At 43.4% G+C, this 21,080-nt stretch overlaps 1 protein-coding gene across 1 annotated transcript in view; it reads left to right on the top strand.

Annotated features, from left to right (window-relative positions):
- Nucleotides 1-20,388: 20,388 nt before the first annotated feature.
- The window catches only part of LOC141259637 (amine sulfotransferase-like), a 209,883-nt gene continuing 209,191 nt past the window's right edge, over nucleotides 20,389-21,080 (top strand). The window contains exon 1 of the mRNA XM_073675900.1: nucleotides 20,389-20,535. The gene's annotated coding sequence lies outside the window, so the exon portion shown is untranslated. The remainder of the gene's footprint in view (nucleotides 20,536-21,080) is intronic.

The following is a 21,080-nucleotide window of genomic DNA, read 5'->3' as shown; positions in this document are numbered from 1 at the left end:
AATTACCTTTCACAACTGGTTCAGGACCCAACAAGAAGGGGGGCACTGCTAGACCTAATATTAACCAATAGGCCAGACCGCATATCAAATATACGAGTTGGGGGTCACTTGGGTAATAGTGAAGACAAAATAATACGTTTTCATGTAACCTTTAATAAGATGTGTAGTAGAGGGGTTACAAGGACACTAAACTTCAGGAAGGCTAATTTCCAATGGTTGAGAGATGATCTTAGTGCAATAAACTAGGATGATATCCTGAGACATAAAGCTACACAAAGCAAATGGGAGACATTTATTAACATCCTGAATAGGACCTGTGCACAATATAAATAAACATGCTAGAAATAGGAGGAAGCCACTATGGCTAAATAGAGCTGTAAGGGGCGCAATAAGTGACAAAAAGAAAGCATTTAGAGAACTAAAGCAAGTAGGTAGTGATGAGGCATTAAATAAATATAGAAAATTAAATAAATTATGTAAAAAACAAATCAAGTCAGCAAAGATTGAGGCAGAGAGAATCATTGCCAGAGAAAGTAAAAATAACCCCAAAATATTCTTTAACTACATAAATAGTAAAAAACTAAAAAATGATAGTGTTGGCCCCCTTAAAAATAGTCTGGGTGAAATGGTGGATGAGGATGAGGAAAAAGCCAATATGCTAAATGATTTTTTTTCAACCGTATTTACACAAGAAAATCGCATGACAGAAAACATGATTAGTGATAACAAAAATTCTCCATTAAATGTCACTTGCTTAACCCAGCAGGAAGTACGACGGCGTCTAAAAATCATTAAAGTTGACAAATCCCCGGGCCCGGATGGGATACACCCGCGAGTACTGCAGGAATTAAGTAACGTCATAGATAGACCATTATTTTTAATCTTTAAAGATTCCATAATAACAGGGTCTGTACCACAGGACTGGCGTATAGCAAATGTGGTGCCAATATTCAAAAAGGGGACAAAAACTGAACTTGGAAATTATAGGCCGGTAAGCTTAACCTCTACTGTGGGTAAAATCCTGGAGGGTTTCCTAAGAGATGCTATAATAGAGTATCTGAAGAAGAATAACCTCATGACCCAATATCAACATGGGTTTACGAGGGACCGCTCCTGTCAAACTAATCTGATCAGTTTTTATGAAGAGGCAAGTTCTGAACTGGACCAAGGAAATGCAGTGGATGTTGTGTATATGGACTTTTCAAAAGCTTTTGATACGGTTCCACACAAAAGGTTGATACATAAAATGAGAACAATGGGGATAGGGGAAAAAATATGTATGTGGGTTAAGAATTGGCTCAGTGATAGGAAACAAAGGGTGGTTATTAATGGAAAACACTCAGACTGGGTCTCAGTTAACAGTGGGGTACCACAGGGGTCAGTATTGGGCCCCCTTCTTTTTAACATATTTATTAATGACCTTGTAGGGGGCATACAGAGTAGTATTTCAATATTTGCAGATGACACTAAACTCTGCAGGGTAATCAATACAGAGGAGGACAATTTTATATTACAGGAGGATCTATGTAAACTAGAAGCTTGGGCTGATAAATGGCAAATGACCTTTAATGGGGATAAATGTAAGGTAATGCACTTGGGCAGAGGAAATAAAATGTATAATTATATGCTTAATTGTAAAACACACTGAGCAAAACTGTAACTGAAAAAGACCTGGGTGTATTGGTGGACGATAAGCTCACGTTTAGTGGCCAGTGTCAGGCAGCTGCTACAAAGGCAAATAAAATAATGGGATGCATTAAAAGAGGCATAGATGCTCATGAGGAGAACATAATTTTACATCTATGCAAGTCACTAGTGCGACCACACTTAGAATACTGTGTATAGTTCTGGTCTCCCATGTATAAGAAAGACATAGCTGAACTAGAGCGGGTGCAGAGAAGAGCGACCAAGGTTATTAGAGGACAGGGGGGTATGCAATACCAAGAAAGGTTATTACACTTGGGGTTATTTACTGTGGAAAAAAGAAGGCTTAGGGGTGATCTTATTACTATGTACAAGTATATGAGGGGACAGTACAAAGACCTTTCTACTAATCTTTTTACTCTGAGGCCAGAGACGGGGACAAGGGGGCATCTTCTACGTCTGGAGGAAAGAAGGTTTAATCATAATCACAGATGGGGATTCTTTACTGTAAGAGCAGTGAGACTATGGAACTCTCTGCCGCATGATGTTGTAATGAGTGATTCACTGTTAAAATTTAAGAAGGGCATGGATGCCTTTCTTGAAAAGTATAATATTACAGGTTATATATACTAGATTTCTTGATAGGACGTTGATCCAGGGAACTACTCTGATTGTCGTATGGAGTCGGGAAGGAATTTTTTTCCCCAATGTGGAGCTTAGTGTTTGCCACATGTTTTTTTTTTGCCTTCCTCTGGATCAACATGTTAGGCTATGGGTTGAACTAGATGGACTTAGTCTTCCTTCAACCTTAAAAACTATATTACTGTGTAATAACAATAAACAAGTGTTTTTCATTATTTTTTCTAATTTTATAGGAATAAAAAAAAAATAAATACATTTTTGTAATTGCTTATAATAAAAATATTTTATAGGATCAAAAAGCTGACTTTTTTTCCACCTCAGAATACAAATACAAAGATATACACTGCTATATCCAATGTATTTGTATTCTGTTCATCTGGAGTCACTGCCTGATATGGAGGTCAAGATTACCAAAACCTCCTTAGGCTATGTGCCCACGATGCAGAAATGCTTCAGATTTTTTCCTGAGCGCTTCTGCATCTCCCTGGCAGAAAAAAACGCATGCAGATTGTAGATGCGGATTGTACATGCATTTTTCCTGCCAGGGACAAGCGGATGTGAAGCGTTCTTCACATGCATTTCCGCATGCGGGTTGACAAGCGCTTTCCAAGCGATTTTAGCATCACTTTGAAAGTGCTTGACAACTTGGTCACACTATATAAATCCATGCAAACGGCATGGATTTATATAGTGTGACCGTAAAAGAATGGTTAAAAATAAATATTACACTTACCTTCTGATGGCCCCCAGTCTCTATAGTTATCCGCCCTGGCTTGCCGGCAGCTCGCGATAGTCTAAAAGGACCTGCCATGACGTCATTTAGTCATGTGTCAGGTCACGCGACCACTGACGACGCACAGCACATGCGGATTATCATTGGGGAACTTTGCAGACCTTCTACCAAGCGTTTTTTATGCGTTTGCGCAGCGCAGATGGGGTGCAGAGTGTACTTTAATGAGAAAAAAAAATTAACTTTTTAGAATTTACCAAATGGCTGCAATGAAACAAAGAGTGAAACATTTAAAGGGGTCTGAATTAAGTGTTTAAGTTCCGTGATTATAAAAGGCCACGTATGTGGAAAAATAATGGCACCAGATACTAACTCATGTATCGACACCCACATATCTTAATGAGCAACATGAATTGCACACAACTGCGATCCTGTGCAGTAATGTCTGTATACATTTTTGCATCCCCTCTGCCCAGGCATTTGGTACATTAAACCATGTTTCTACACGATAAGACACAGCCATTACACTGTACACATCACGGGCACATTTACAAGATTATCTCAGCACATGAACATTTTTTATTACACATCCAATTGTGGAACTTATATTTATTCCAAGATCTATTAATTAAAATGTACTTTGTTTGTGGTAAAAACCCCAAACAAGTAATAAATGAAGTCAGCTGCAGTAAAGGCCGAGCATAGCATCAAAAAGAAGGAAACCCAGCATTTGGTGACATCCATGGCTTCCAGACTTCAGGCAGTAAATTTGCCTCCAAATAATTCTCTACAAAATATTAAAAATTAACATTTTTTATGGTAAAGAAAACTTATCTAATTTCTTTTGAGCCCCTGAAATGAGGAGGTTTTGTAGAAAAATGGTTGCAATTCCTAAGTTTCACAGAATATTCTTGTTCAAACCCTTTAACACCTTTAACCCCCAGGCCTGTTTTCACCTTCATGACCAGGCCAAATTTTACAATTCTGCCCAGTGTCACTTTATGAGGAGATAACTCTTTAACGCTTCAATGAATCTCGCTGATTTTGAGAAAGTTTTTCTTTATGATATATTGTCCTTCATATTGTCGTGGTAAAATTTCTTCAATACGACTTTTGTTTATTTGTGAAAAGTAGTAAATTTGATGAAAATTTTTAAAAATTAGCAATTTTCAAACTTTTAATTTTTATGCCCTTAAGTCAGAATCATGTCACACAAAATACATTTCTCACATGTCTACTTTATATCAGCACAATTTTTGAAAAATATTTTTTTTTGTTAGGAAGTTAAAAGGGTTAAAAGCATTTTTTTAAGGACCACATCACATTTGAAGTGACTTTGAGGGGTCAGTATGACAGAAAATACCCAAAAGTGACATCATTCTAAAAACTGCACCAAACAATGTGCTCAAAACCTCATTCAATAAATGTATTAACCCATCAGGTACTTCACAGGAATTAATGGAATGTGAAAGGAAAAAAAAAAACATTTAACTTTTTTTTTTACAAAAATTTTATTTTAGACCCCAATTTTTTTATTTTCATTGGGTAACAGAAGAAAATGGACCCCAAAATATGTTGTGCAATTTCTCCTGAGCACGCTGATACCCCATATGTGGGGGAAAAGTACTGCTTGGGCATACGGCAAGGCTCAAAGGGGAAGGAACGCCATTTGACTTTTTGAATGTAAAATTTGTTGGCATAATTAGCGGACACCATGTCGCATTTGGAGAGTCCCTGATGTGCCTAAACAGTGGAAATCCCCCACAAGTGACTCCATTTTGGAAACTAGACCCCTCAGGAAACTTATCTAGATATGTGGTGAGCACCTTGAACCCACAGATGCTTCACAGAATTTTCCAACGTTGATCTGTGAAAATAAAAAATATATATTTTTCCCACAAAAAATGTTAGTTTAGAACCAAATTTTTTCTTTTCACAAGAACTGCAGGAGAAAATGTACCCCAAAATGTGTTGTGCAAATTCTCTTGAGTACGCTGATATATGGTCAAAAAGTTCTTTTGAGGCACAATGTAAAGCTCAGAAGGGAAGAAGCGCTATATTGGAGTCCAGCTTTTGCTGGACTGGTTTGAGGGTGCCATATCACATTGGCAGAGCCCCTGAGGTGCCAGAACAGCAGAAACCCATATAATAGACCCCATTTTTCAAACTACCCCTTTCAATGAATTAATCTAGGGATACAGTGATCATATTGACAAGATAGGTGGGTCACATAATTTTATATCATTGGACAGTAAAGAAAAAAATAATTACATTTTTACCAATAAAATTTCTTTTAGCCACAGATTTTATGTTTTCACACTAGGAAATGGGTAAAAAAATTGTCCTACAATTTCTGCTAAATGTAGAAATACCTCATATGTGGCTGCAGAATACTGCTTAGCCACACAGTGAGACCCGGGAGGGACGGAGCGCTATTTTCCTCCTGGAGCACAGATTTTCCTAGAGTAGTTTGCAGACTCCATATACAGAGCCCAAAGGGCTAGAAGAGCAGAATCCTCCCTCAAGTGGCCCCATTTTGGAAATTATACCCCTTTGGGAATTTATCTACAGGTGTAGTGATGATTTTGACTCCATGCGTGTTTTCCAGAAACAAGCAGCAGTGGGTGTTGCTGAGTAAAAATTGCAAACTGCTGTTTTAGTGACCAGTATATTGTTGTGACCAGTACGTTGTAGTGACCAGTACATTGTAGTGCCCAGCTAATGCTTCTGTTGACATGCACCCAGGGCTGCCACCAAGAATTTCAGTGCCCCATACTGTCAAAATTTTTGGGCCCCATTCACACTCTGCCCAGGCTCCACCCCAGCTCCGCCTCCACTCAGCTCAACCTCCACCCCTTGAACCTTCCACAGTCCCACTGCCCACTCTTGGAAAAACTCCACTTCTGCACCACGTCCTCCCCAACACACAGTATCAGTTCCCATTGAACCATATCACATTCATAGCCAGTAGGTTTTGTTTTGGCCAAAAGATTTTTTAAACCGCCACCACGACAAGGTAGACCCTTCTGGCCGGACCTTACTCTACTCTAACCTATTAAAAATTTCTTAGAATACAAAAATACTCTTTTTGATATATTTTTCTTTAAGGGAATGTGTTACATACATTTTTTAAAAATGACCACTAATACCACATACAAGGAATAAATATCGTCACACCATGACCAGGCCACATAAAAGGAACAAATACCATCACACCATGACAAGACCACATATTACCACCTCATAGTGACTGAATAATACCACATTCAAGTAACAAATACCATCACATCATGAACAGACCAAATATTACCATAACATACAAGAAACAAATACTGCCATACCATGGCTAGACCACATATTACCACCCCATAGTGACTGAATACTATAATACTGATCATTAATAAAAAAAACACAATACTAGTATTACCATAAATGTCATTATACACAGGAGCTATGTACATAGTATAGAGTGTATAGTGTAAGTGTACAGGTAATACAGGGATCACCAGTGATATTATACGCAGAAGCCTTGTGTATTGTATGTAGTGTAGTATAGTGTAAGCATCCAGGTAACACACCGACTCACCAGTGACGTCTCTAATGGAAATCCTTCATCTTCACTTTTCTCCTTCATCCAGCACAAACCGCCATCACTTCTTCCAGCCAGGACTCGTCTCTGCAGAAAATAACACAGTTATCTAGAGCAGTTTGCAGAGCATATTGCACATTTTTTTCCCCAACTTCTACACTACACCAGATGAAGAAAAAAAGTGACATAGTGCCGCCCTGTGTAAGTTGTGTATTGGGAGTGTTCTTCAGGACAGGAGGAGCCACAAGGGTGACAAAACAAACTCTTACACAGTTTGATCTCAAAAGATCTATTTTACTTATTTAAGTGTATATTTACACCCCAACAATACAAAACATTTAAACATTATGCAAATGTGGCGCCCCTGCGGGTCCAGTTGCCACAGAAGTACTGCATCTCAGCCAGAGGTGTAGTACCCCACTCTTAGGTAAGGAGGATGCACTACCCGGGACCCGACCACTCACATCCAACACTTCACCACTTCATAAAGGAAGGTCCAGATAGCTACTAAGGTCTGGACCCTGTTAGGAAGGTGGAACTAAGTAGAGGAGGTGGGTGGAGGAAGTAGTTTAGGGGAGCACTGACATAACAGTATAAGAGAAGGGTTGGTTGATAAGAGGACCGTGAGGAGAAAGGTCCTGACGGCGAAGGGGCCCAGTAAAAGGGGCCCAGGAGGAGAGTGAGGAGAGAACACCGGAGCAGTGAGGAGGGCTCCAGAGTTAAAAGGGATCCTAGGGGCACGGTGAGTGCGGGATTCCACCCGTGCGCCCAAGTTCACGCTGATGTGGAGGGATCAGGGCGCAGGAGGGGATCGGCCCCAGACTAGTGGAGGACTACAAGACTCAGCTAGCAAACCGCAGTTTGTGGCATCTTCATGTGCTGTAGCCAAAATCCACACACAATCGCTGAAAAGGTGGCCATATAGGACCAAGGGGACAGACAGGATGTCACCCAACAGAGCCCGCGGCCACTGGCTCGGGACACTGTGTGTGAGGTGCAAGGCAGGAGAGAGAGAGCCAGCACAGAGAGAGACAACCTGGGAAGGTAAATAAGAAAGGGGTCCCGTTCAAGTGCACCTAAACTACCTGAGAGTTGACTGGATCACTTCCCCGGAGGATACAGAACGACGTGGGTGGTTATAATTCAGCGGTTGTAACCTGGAGCATCTTGGCAACTGTGAGTAAATACTTGAAGACTGCATCCCACTGTGTCCTTGACTTAATTACTGCGCCACCTGCCTTGCACTACACCAACAACATCTACCTCATCAATCACTATATACTGCCCTGAAGGTTAGCTCTGCCCGTGGAGAGCTGCACTATCTCTGCTGCGTCAACATCAGCTCCAGTGGATCTGCACTGCAGCGGTGGCCCCTATAGCCACATACCACTGGTGGCGTCACAAACTTTATTCCCCTTTTCTTTATTTCGCAATTGACTTTCCATTTATTTTACCGCCCGGGGCCACGGATCGGGTCACTGCCATCGTGACATCCTAGAAAAGGACCGGCCCGGCTACCGAGTACCCCACGGCCCCAGGGAGCGCGTCACAAACATTAGTCAACAGCTGGAACTTCAGTGCTATGCAGCGTGGCACCTAAGCAATCTGTATTTACTTTTTTTAAAGATTCGCCTGCTGACGTACTTGTCTAAACTGGCCTCCTATTACCGTTTTACACCTTAAGAATTGGATTAATTGTATGCATGTAAAGTACAGGCTAGCCTGCGGTACAACACTGAGGATTTACAATCTTACAAATATTTCCTCTATTTCCCCAACCAAATTTCCTTTTCCCTTTCCATAGTGTTTACAGAGGAACAGTCCGTCCTCAACTGTATCGAGAATATCCAAAACAAACTATTGTGACGGCCATTTAGCCGTGAATGTAGTCGTACATAGTTCAATAACTGTCCAGTACTAAAATGCTGTGCTGTTCTCACAAGCAGATGCTGCTGAATTCCCTTCCAGAGCGTCCTCTTCTGTTCAGGATATATTCCAGACTACCCCAGAGATGGCCACTCCACTTATTCTTGTCACGTACGTTTTCAACTGTCACTGGGAAAATCCCTGAGCACATTAACTAAGCCCATCCCACACTGGAGCTAGACAATTCACCAACTCTCCTTTGGTTGTTGGGCAGATTTCACCGTTACTACCCTCTAATAGCATGCACTGAACTCCCTATCATCAATATATTAACTGCTTATTCTCCGTATATAATCATGTAATATAATGCATTTTAAATGATTCACATTCGGAGAACAATGTTGTTTTATGCATCTTAGTCTGAAAAATACTAATCTTAAAGAGAGCTTAAAGGTCCCCTTCTTGAAGAAGCTTGTGCGAAACGCGCGTAAGGGGGTATTTCTTGGTGGCTGACCGGTCCTCTTTCCCCACTTGGCTAACTATGTTATTATATGTCTCCTGGGCATAAATGAATCATGGTGGTACTGTGATTTAAGATGTACTAACCTCAATGCCCATGTCACACCATCTGTGGGACAGTCTACAAGCTTTTTTTAAGATTAGTATTTTTCTGACTAAGATGCATAAAAGAACATTGCTCTCTGTGTCTGTTATTTAAATAAATTATAACTGTTTGCTTGTAAAAAATCTTTTCACCACTTGGTAGCACCTTTATAAGGTGTCTTTAGTAGTGTTGAGCGAGCATGCTCGACACCGCTCGGTACTCGCCCGAGCATCACGCTACTCGGGATGTTCGGCGAGCACCGAGCATTTCCGAGTTACTCGGGCGGGAGCTCGGGTCTCCGCCCTGCATGTTTGGCGCTCTTTACAGAGCCAATGAACATGCAGGGATTGCCAGCCAGTCACTGTAATGCCGCAACCATGTTGTTTGTGGGCATTACAGTGATTGGCTGGCCGCACAGCGTCACCTCGAGTATTTAAAACCGGGCGCCGCCATCTTGGACACAGACGCTCCGGATCAGACAGTGTAGGGACAGCTCTGCTGAGCTAGGGAGAGATTTTTCCTGCAAAATAGTTAGTGTAGGGTCTGTAAAGGCTGCCAGAACAAACAAACAGTCCTTCTCAGGACTAATATCTATCCCAGATATCAGGCAGGCAGGCAGGCTGCACAGGAGACGCAGTGGTTATACCAGCAAACGCTGCATTACAGTCCTGTGTGCTCCTGTTTCTGAAATTGCTGGACTTAGCTTCAGGTCTCGGGGGCCAGAAAAAATCCTTTTTTTCATCTAAATCCTCTTTTTTTTCCCTCCTACACACTGTACAAATACCCGTCTTATTAACCTATTGGTGTCCCCCCCCCCCCCAAAAAAAAAGTGTGTCTCTGATTTTTCAGACACAAATATATCTGTTGAAAAGAGTCTGGTATAGGCCACAGAAACAGAAGTGTGGTTTTGCAGTTCTACGGGTAAAATCTCTGTAGTACCCAGTTTTGGGCCTTTGGTATCTAAAAAAAACAGTTTGAGCGTGTTGCTCACTGTTCAGCCGCTAATCTATATTTTTAAAAAGTCTGGTATATACACCAGTAAATTAAAACTGTGGTTTTGCTGTTCCACGGGAAAAAATCTCTATTATCCTGCTTTTCGCATTTTTTGCAGTAAAAAAAAACAGTAGTGTCTCCTCAGTGTTCTGAGACAAAAATATATTTGTTGAAAATAGTCTGGTGTACGCCTGACAAATCCCAGTGTGGCTTTGCAGTTCTACGGGTAAAATCTCTTTAGTATCCAGTTTTGGGCCTTTGGTATCTAAAAAAAAAACAGCTTGAGTGTGTCGCTCACTGTTCAGTTGCAAATGTATATATTTTAAAAACTGTGGTATACACCAGTAAATTAAAACTGTGGTTTTGCTGTTCCATGGTAAAAAATCTCTCTTATCCTGTTTTTCGCTTTTTTTGCCTTAAAAAAAACAGTAGTGTCTCCGGAGTGTTCTGACACAAAAATATACCTGTTGAAAATAGTCTGGTGTACGCCTGACAAATCCCAGTGTGGTTTTGCAGTTCTACTGGTAAAATCTCTGTAGCATCCAGTTTTGGGCCTTTGGTATCTAAAAAAAACCCAGTTTGATTGTGTCGCTCACTGTTCAGCCGCAAATCTATATATTTTAAAAAGTGTGGTATACAACAGTAAATTAAAACTTTGGTTTTGCTGTTCCACGGTAAAAAATCTCTCATCCTGCTTTTCGCATTTTTTGCAGTAAAAAAAAACAATAGAGTCTCCTGTGTGTTCTGACACAAAAATATATCTGTTGAAAATAGTCTGGTGTACGCCTGACAAATCCCAGTGTGGTTTTGCAGTTCTACGGGTAAAATCTCTGTAGTATCCAGTTTTGGGCCATTGATATCTAAAAAAAAAGCCAGTTTGAGTGTGTCGCTCACTGTTCAGCTGCAAATCTATATATTTTAAAAAGTGTGGTATACACCAGTAAATTAAAACTGTGGTTTTGCTGTTCCACGGTAAAAAATCTCTATTATCCTGCTTTTCGCATTTTTTGCAGTTAAAAAAAACAGAAGTGTCTCCTGAGTGTTCTGACACAAAATATATCTGTTGAAAATAGTCTGGTGTACGCCTGACAAATCCCAGTGTCGTTTTGCAGTTCTACAGGCAAAATCTCTGTAGCATCCAGTTTTGGGCCTTTGGTATCTAAAAAAAACCCAGTTTGAGTGTGTCGCTCACTGTTCATCCGCAAATCTATATATTTTAAAAATGTGGTATACACCAGTAAATTAAAACTTTGGTTTTGCTGTTCCACGGTAAAAAATCTCTATCATCCTGCTTTTCGCATTTTTTGCAGTAAAAAAAACAATAGAGTCTCCTGTGTGTTCTGACACAAAAATATATCTGTTGAAAATAGTCTGGTGTACGCCTGACAAATCCTAGTGTGGTTTTGCAGTTCTACGGGTAAAATCTCTGTAGTATCCAGTTTTGGGCCATTGGTATCTAAAAAAAAAAGCCAGTTTGAGTGTGTCGCTCACTGTTCAGCCGCAAATCTATATATTTTAAAAACTGTGGTATACACTAGTAAATTAAAACTGTGGTTTTGCTGTTCCACGGTAAAACATCTCTCTTATCCTGTTTTTCGCTTTTTTTGCCTTAAAAAAAAACAGTAGTGTCTCCGAAGTGTTCTGACACAAAAATATACCTGTTGAAAATAGTCTGGTGTACGCCTGACAAATCCCAGTGTGGTTTTGCAGTTCTACTGGTAAAATCTCTGTAGCATCCAGTTTTGGGCCTTTTGTATCTAAAAAAAAACCCAGTTTGAGTGTGTCGCTCACTGTTCAGCCGCAAATCTATATATTTTAAAAACTGTGGTATACACCAGTAAATTAAAACTGTGGTTTTGCTGTTCCACGGTAAAAAATCTCTATCATCCTGCTTTTCGCATTTTTTGCAGTAAAAAAAAACAGTAGTGTCTCCTGAGTGTTCTGACACAAAAATATAATTGTTGAAAATAGTCTGGTGTACACCTGACAAATCCCAGTGTGGTTTTGCTGTTCTACGGGTAAAATCTCTGTAGTATCCAGTTTTGGGCCTTTGGTATCTAAAAAAAAAACAGTTTGATTTTGTCGCTCACTGTTCAGCCGCAAACTATATATTTTAAAAAGTGTGGTATACACCAGTAAATTAAAACTGTGGTTTTGCTGTTCCACGGTAAAAAATCTCTATTATTCAGGTTTTGGTATTTTTTCCGTAAGGAAAAACAGTAATAGTTTCTCCCTGATTGTTCTGATTGTTTAAAAGAGTCGGGTGTAGGCCAGAGAAATAGAACTGTGGTTTTCCTCTTCCACGGTTCTAATCTACTTTTTATTACCCTATTTCCATTGATAGTGCGAGTGTAAGCTATTTTACTTCCTTTACAATGGGAAAGGCGCTTGGCAAGGGACATGGAACTGGACGTTCTGGTGATGGTGCGTGCAGAGGACGGGGCCGTGGCCAAGGTGAAAATGTGCCACAACCAACAGCCACATCTTCTCCCTCCCACTTTTTGACCGAATTACTAGGGAAGCACACTACAGCACCAGTATTGCAAACTGATCAGTGTGAACAGGTTATTAATTGGATAGCAGATAATACTTCCAGTTACCTGGGCACCACTACCTGCGGTCTGTCTTCAACACGGTCAACTCTTAGTAGCCGTGAGTCTCGACCGCATACTCCTCCTCACACTGATGCTCCTTCCTCCCACCATGCGGAGTGTCGTCAGACAGCAATTGATCCCACACTTAGACACTCTGAAGAGCTGTTCACTGGTCCATTTCCATATTTGTGCCCCTCGCCCGAATACGCTTGAAGTGGTGAAAGAGGAGATCCCATGTAGCGATGCCCAAATATTTGAACAGCCACTGCCAGAGGAAGTCGACGCTGGCAATTTGTCACAAGAGGTGGATGATGACGAGACACAATTGCCAGGAAGTGAGGAGGAGGATAGTGGTGCGCAAGTGGAAGAGGAGGAGGTGGTGGATGATCTAGTAACTGACCCAACGTGGCAGGAGGACATGCAGAGTGAGGCCAGCAGCACACAGGGGGAGGGAGGCAGAGTACCCCAACAGGCAGGAAGAAGCAGTGTGGTGGCCACAGACAGAAGGTGGGCAACCGTTCCCCGTAACACCAACACGAGGGACGTTGCCAGTACAAGCGGTAGGTCTTCCAGAGTCTGGAATTTTTTTAAAGACTCTGCTGATAACCCCAAAAAGGCCATTTGTACCACCTACCATGCCAGCATCAGTAGGGTTGACAAAACTACCAGCCTTACCACCACCAGCACGATCAGGCACATGGCAGCAAAGCACCCGACTTTGTGGGGCGAAACCCAGGGTCCACGACCAGTGTCAGCGGGTGTTACCACTGCTTCTTCCGCTGTTGTGCGTGCAATAGAACCCCCTGTTGTGTGTGCAAGGCGATCCCCTGTCCATACTGCATGTAAAGATGCCCCCTCCTCTCAGTCTTAACTTGTTATGGCAGTTTCTCAAGAAACAGCATCAACGTCCACGTCCCACCGCAGTGTTCAATTGTCCATATCCCAGATCTTTGAACGAAAGCGCAAATTTGCAGCTAACGCCCCACAGGCCACAGTCCTAAATTCGCACATTTCACGACTGCTTGCGTTGGAAATGTTGCCTTTTAGGCTGGTGGAGACGGAATCCTTCCACAACCTTATGGCGGTGGCCATCCCTTGGTACTCGGTCCCTAGCCTACACTATTTTGCCCGGGGTGCCATCCCCGCACCACACAAGCACATGTCCCAAAACATCTGCCGTGCCCTCAACAACGCAGTTACTGGGAGAGTCCACCTGACAACGGACACGTGGACAAGTGCTTGTGGACAAGTGCTTGTGGCCAAGGACGGTACACTGGGTAAACATAGTGGAAGCCAGGACCCAGTCGGACCTTGGAAAGGAACACATCCTCCCAACACCGAGGATTGCGGGTCCTATGTCAGTCAGAGTTGCCCCAACAGTGTACAGCTCCTGCGCATCATCCTCCTCCTCCTCCTCCTCATGTTCAGCCTCCATCTCAGATATCACCACATCAGTTACAAGCAGGAAGAACTGCAGTACTGCCTCCGCCAAGCGGCAACAGGCTGTGCTGAAACTCATTAGCTTAGTGATAAACCTCACACTGCTTGTGAGTTGTGGACAGCTGTGAAAGAGCAGGCAGATCTGTGACTGAGACCGCTGAACCTACATCCAGGCATGGTCGTGTGTGACAATGGCCGTAACCTGGTGGCAGTTCTGAGGCGAGGCAAGATCACGCACGTACCATGCCTGGCTCATGTGCTTAACCTCGTGGTTCAGCGGTTTCTTAAATCGTACCCCGAGTTGCCAGATCTTCTCGTGAAAGTATGCCGCCTGTCTGCTTATTTTCGCAAATCGGCTACAGCTTCCGCCGCCCTTGCTGTGTTGCAGCAGCATTTGCAGCTTACGGCACACTGACTGGTGTGTGATGTCCCCACACGTTGGAACTCTACCCTCCACATGTTGTGAGCAGAAGAGAGCAGTTGTGGAGTACCAGCTGCAACAAGGCCGTCGATATTCAGATCAGACTCCACACATAAGACCTCATGAGTGGACCTGGATGTCTGACATATGTACCATCCTGACAAACTTTGAGGAGGCCACCAAGATGGTGAGTGGCGATGACGCCATCATTAGTGTTAGCATCCCACTTGTCTGTCTTTTGCAACGTTCTCTGCAGAGAATTAAAGAGGAGGCATTGCAGCCAGAGTATGATGAGATGGATCAAGAAGCCGTAGTGGGTGATTACACACAGCTCAGCCTCATCTCATTACAACGTGCTTTGGGGGAGAATGAGGGAGAGGAGGAGGAGGGGGAGGAGGAGGAAGAACAGGAGCTGTTATCATGCGCTATAGACGGTAGTACCTGTACATGTGTCATACCGTCGGTTCAGCGTGGGTGGCCTGAGGACAGGGGGGAGGAGGAGGTGGAGGATTAGGAGAGCATGGTCAGTCGTCATCTTGGTGAGGTCACGGAAATCTTGCCCGTTACCAGTCTGGCACGCATGGCTGACACTGTCAACGTTCTGGGACAGTTTTCTCAGACCCTCCCTTCGGACAGACCCTGAGGCGCGGGGTACTCTCACAAGGAGTGGAAAGTTTCAAAAGATGGTGAGGGAGTACCTTGCCGACCGTACCAGCATCCTCCGTGATTCCTCTGTGCCTTTTAATTATTAGATATCCATGCTGGACACTTGGAATGAACTCACTCTGTACGCCTTGGAGGTCCTGGCCTGCCCTGCCGCTAACGTGTTAGCGGAGCGTGCTTTTAGTGCCGCTGGGGGAATTATAACTGATAAGCGCACTCACCTGTCAACTGACAATGCTGACAAGCTGACGCTTATCAAAATGAACAAGGGCTGGATTGGGCCAGACTTCTCATCACCACCAAATGACAGCAGAGTAACATAAAGTCAAATCCACTGTGTTATTTCAGGAGGTGTATTCACATGCACCACCACACATCCACACATGGGTATACGCTTCCGCATTTTGGCTGTTTTATGCTCTTCTCCTTATTCTCAGCCTCCACCACCACTATACCACCAGGGTGACCATGGTCCACGTTGCCATTATTGAAAGTTCCTCCGTCTTTATTTTTGTCAGCTTTTGCTTGGAAGGCATAAGCAAAGACTGTGGGAGACCCACTCCCCAATAATGGGAATAATATTTTTAAGATGCTGTACTGTATGGCTCTTGTAAGGGGCATTAAAAGCATCTTGTTATACCACTCTGACCTCCACGTCTCTTGTAAGGGGCATTAAAAGTGTCTTGTTATACCACTCTGACCTCCACGTCTCTTGTAAGGAACATTAAAACCGTCTTTTTAAGCTACTGTGACCTCCACGTCTCTTCAAAGGGGCATTAAAAGCGTCTTCTTAAGCCACTCTGAACTCCACAGCTCTTCTAAGGGGCACTGAAATGTTGTTTTTTATTACCTCTAACCTCCATGACTCTTCCAACGGGCATTGCATTTCCTCCTAATTTTAATCAGCTTTTGCTTTTCAATGCAAAGGCGAAAACTAAGGGAGACCCACTCCCCAATAATGGGTAGAAGGTTTTTAGTACGCTGTAATCCATGTCTGTTTCAAGGGGCATTGCAGTTCCTCATAATTTTTGGAAAGCCTTCCATTCACTGCTTATGCTAACAGTGTACAGGAGACCCAGTTGATATAAATGGAAAAAACAGTTTCGTTAAGGCCCTCTGACCTCCATGTCATTTCCAAGGGGCATTAGAGTGCCTCAAAATTTTTGGTAGGCATTGCACTTACTGTATACCCTATAACTGTGTAGCCGACCCACTCCTTTTGTTACAGAAACATATCCTACAAGACATATGTGGTTGACTGGCCTGATATTGATGTGAATGGTCCCTGTTCCTCCTGCTCTTTCTCCTTTGCCACTACCGCATCCATCATTTATCACCTGAAGCTTTGTTTTAATGGGAGTCATAGAACTGGAATAGTAGCAGGAAAACATCCAGCAATCCTCGGAGGAGGTAGGATATGCGCCAAAACGCTGACCACCTCAGGCCTAGCCGCTACTACATATATGCGCTTGAATTCCAAGAAAACAAAGCAGATGCTAACTTGTATCATCATCATCATGGTCCTCACCTTGGCACTGTCAACTCCCCTGATGGAGAAGCCAGGGCCCACCGGAGGAGTCTGGTTCTCTGGTGGGCTCGTCCAATGCTGCCCTAAAGCAGGCCGGGCTAAGAAAAGTCTGTGGGGGGATGTTCCAAGGAGAAATATGGGTGGCTGGGGACCGTTTATGGACACCCGGCTGCCCCTAGGCAGCTGGGGTTCGTGTGTGGACACCCGGCCGCGGGGTGGCTGGGGACCGAGTATGGACACCCGGTTGCCCCCTGGAGGCTGGGGACCGAGTGTGGACACCCGGCTGCCAGGCGGCTGGTGACTGAGTATGGATTCCAGGCCGCCAACACAGCCCTGACGTGGTGGCCAGATTCCGCCTCGACATGCCTAAAAGGCCCAATTTCAAGTGCAAGCAAGCAAGCAGTATGGTATTGCAGCCTGGGGGTGAGTGGGTGGCAGGCTGCATACTTGCACTTGCATTGCAAGGAATGGGAGAGGTACAATTGAACACTGCCCAGGGACAAGGACTTGAACGGGTATAGTTGCAAGTCTGAAACGACAAGTGCATGGTGGGAGGCATCTTCGCATGTACCATGAACAGGGGTTTGGCATGCACACACTACAGCGGAATAGGCTGTCCTTCCCACTAAATGCACTGGGGAGGGCACAGGTAATGTTTTGGTATACGCGCTTAATCTTATGTATAAGGCACACTGGGACAAATAGGGGCGGCTGGGGACTGAGTATGGATACCTCGCTGCCGAAGCAGCCATGAGGTAGTGGCCAGCTTCGGCCTCCTCCAAACTAAAAGGCCCCATTTCAAGTGCAAGCTAGCAGTATGGCATTGCAGCCTTGGGGGTGAGTGGGTGGCAGGCTGCACACTTATGCTTGCATTAAAAGAAAACAAAGCAGATGCTAACTTCTATCATCATCATCATGGTCCTCACCTTGGCACTCTCAACTCCCCTGATGGAGAAACCAGGGCCCACCAGAGGAGTCTGGTTCTCTGGTGGTCTCGTCCAATGCTGCCCTAAAGCAGGCCGGGCTAAGAAAAGTGTGTGGGGGGAAGTTCCAAGGAGAAATAGGGGCGGCTGGAGACCGTTTATGGACACCCGGCTGCCCCCAGGCGGCTGGGGACCGTGTGTGGACACCAGGCCGCAGGGCGGCTGGGGACCGAGTATGGACACCAGGCCGCCCTCTGGCGGCTGGGGACCGAGTGTGGACACCCGGCCGCCGGGAGGCTTGGGACTGAGTATGGATTCCAGGCCGCCAACGCAGCCATGACGTGGTGGCCAGATTCCGCCTCCACATGCCTAAAAGGCCCAATTTCAAGTGCAAGCAAGCAGTATGGAATTGCAGCCTGGGGGTGGGTGGGTGGTTGGCTGCATATTTGCGCTTGCATTGCAAGGAATGGGGGAGGTACAATTGAACAGTGCCCTGGGCACGGGGATAGTTGCAAGTCTGCATCTTCTGATGCGGCAAGGATGACTTCTGATGGGCACACTTTTAGGCAGTGACCTGGGTGTCAGAGATGCTTCCAGGGGTCTTCCCCATGCTGTTCCCATGTCTTTTCAGCACTGTATGCATGTGTCACACAGCACAAGGCCAGATAAGGTTGTAAAATGTTAAAATGACATTTCCCGGTGAATGCATTTGTCACGGTTGAAGGCAATACAAAAGTGCAAAAACGCATAAAAAATGTTACTTGTGAACATAGCTCAAGGTGTGGAGGAGTATATTTTTTGGGGGGTTATTTATTTTACCTTATACACAAGTCTTCTTTTCCCTGGAAAGGAAGTTCCTTAATATATTTCACAGTAAAGCAGTTTCAGTTTCGTTTTTGAATGTTTTATTGTGGCTTAATACCTCTGACCACGTTGTTGACAGCAGTGACCTGGGGGTCAGAAATGCTTCCTGGGGCGATCCCCATGCTGTCCCCATGTCATTTGAGCACTGTCACTATCGTTTTGGTCCCTTTTTAGGCTTTCTACAGACTGCCGGGGGTGCCGCCGCAAAAATGCTCGGGTCTCCCATAGATTAACATTGGGCTCGTTGCTCGGGTTGAGCACCCGAGCATTTTAGTGCTCGCTCAACACTAGTCTTTAGCGTTAAGCACTAAGCACTTTAGCTATATAAACTGCCTCACAATTAACATTAATAAAAATAAATTGTCAACTAATTGTTTACTATTTAGTGGGACAGTTTTACAGGTCAGTTCGTTCCAGACGCAGCAATACTGAATGTGTGTACTTATTTTTTGTTTTTTTTTTTATATAAAAATATATTTTTTTTTTTTTTTTTTTTTTATTGGGTACAATATACAGGTGCATTTCACTAAATTAGAATATCATCAAAAAGTTAATTTATTTCAGTTCTTCAACACAAAAAGTGAAACTCATATATAATATGGAGTCATTATAAACAGAGCGATCTATTTCAAGTGTTTATTTCTGTTAATGTTGATGATTATGGCTTACAGCCAATGAAATAAATGAACTTTTTGATGATATTCTAATTTAGTGAGATGCACCAGCATATATTTCTATTATTTTGTGATTTTTTTAAATATATTTTTACAATTTTTTTTTTCACTTGTTTTTACTTTATCCCACGATGGGACTTTCACTTTCTGCAGACTATTTGTTGTAAAGCACTGCACTTACAGACAAACTTGCTACATCGTGCATAGTATAGCAACTTTGCTAGCAATGATCAGGCCCCCGCAATGACGTTACAGGGGTGCCCCTCCAAGGGCAGAGGAGGCTTCCTCCCTCCTTCTGCTCTCTAAATGATGCAATCGATTCCGATCAGAGTATTTAGGGGGTTAAAGTGCTGGGAGCGGTGCAGCACTGATTCTGACAGCTGACACCGGGCACTCAGTGCCAGAAGCATTGCTGCACCTCTCCCGGCACTTTAACCCCCTAAATGCTGCTAAATCGATCACAGCATTTAGAGAGCAGACAGATGAAGCCTTGCATGCGCCCAGCCCCTGTATGCAGGCAATCGCCATGACTTATCTATATGTTCAAGGTCTTTAAGTACCAGGCAACCTGGATGTATGGATACATCTAAGGTTGTAAAGGGGTTAATTAAACTTGAAAGTCTACATTTCAATTGCATCTAAGTTGTTTCATTTTAAATCCAAAATATAAATAGTGGCATGCAGAGCCCAAATGACAAGGACCCGGTCAATGCCCAAATATTTCTTGACCTAACTGTATATATATATACAGTATATATATATATACAGTATATATACAGATATATATATATACAGTACAGACCAAAAGTTTGGACACACCTTCTCATTTAAAGATTTTTCTGTATTTTCATGACTTTGAAAATTGTACATTCACACTGAAGGCTTCAAAACTATGAATTAACACATGTGGAATTATATACTTAACAAAAAAGTGTGAAACAACTGAAAATATGTCTTATATTCTAGGTTCTTCAAAGTAGCCACCTTTTGCTTTGATGACTGATTTGCACACTCTTGGCAAAGTGTGTGCAAACTTTTGGTCCATACTGTATATATATACATATATATATATGACTGTAGGGAATAGAGTAGAAGTTTCTAGTGAAGAAACAGCAGAACTCCACAGATGCTCCGGAGGATTATTTATCCCATGTGATGCAAGAGAGAATGAGGAGGTGACAGAGCAGCCAGAAGGAGGTGGAAAACGTAGAATGCTGCATATTGGGCAGAGTCGCTTCTTTGACATGCAGATGAGCACATAAAGGAGGGAAAGGAATGATTGGTGCTGTCATTTTCATAAGTCATAAAAAGGATGTTGCAGATATGCAAACATCAGCTGGGTACAGAAGAGCAGGGAAAGGTAAGTGCCAAAAGATTACAAAACTTAGTGGGAGGATTCGTAGCCATACCTTATGTACATTGCATACATTTAAAAAAAAGTTTGTGTGCTGGCCTAACACTTTGGTTGTTTGTCCTTTTGGGGTTCAATTACTTAGTGGTGGGCAACATGCCTGATCTAAGAGTATGGGTGTGATAAACAGTCTATGGGCCAGCATGGTGCACTACACATATCTGTGTCTGGCACCTTATACAAGCCTTATTTTTATGCATTTCTAATATTAACCGGTTCAGGACCACCCACTGTACATAAACGTCGGCGCTGCCTGGGCTCTGTGCAGCGCCGACATTTAAAAAAGGTGGGTGGTCCCGCAGCGCTCAGGGATCCTTTGCTATCTTCTATATGCCGCGATCTATAGTGATCGCGGCATATAGAAGATAGTGAGAGGAGAGGGGGTCGTCAACTTACCTCTCCGACAGCCCCCTAATATCTTCCAGGACCTTCCGTTGTTATGGCAGCTGGAGGTCACATGACCGCCTCCAGATCAGCCATATATGGTGTCCTGC

Source organism: Phyllobates terribilis, unplaced genomic scaffold (genome assembly GCF_046119375.1).
Source record: "Phyllobates terribilis strain yellow unplaced genomic scaffold, ASM4611937v1 Scaffold_3__8_contigs__length_932513732, whole genome shotgun sequence".
NCBI lineage: Eukaryota > Metazoa > Chordata > Amphibia > Anura > Dendrobatidae > Phyllobates > Phyllobates terribilis.
The sequence above is the reverse complement of the archived record's forward strand: the minus strand, read 5'-3'. Positions and strand labels throughout refer to the sequence as shown.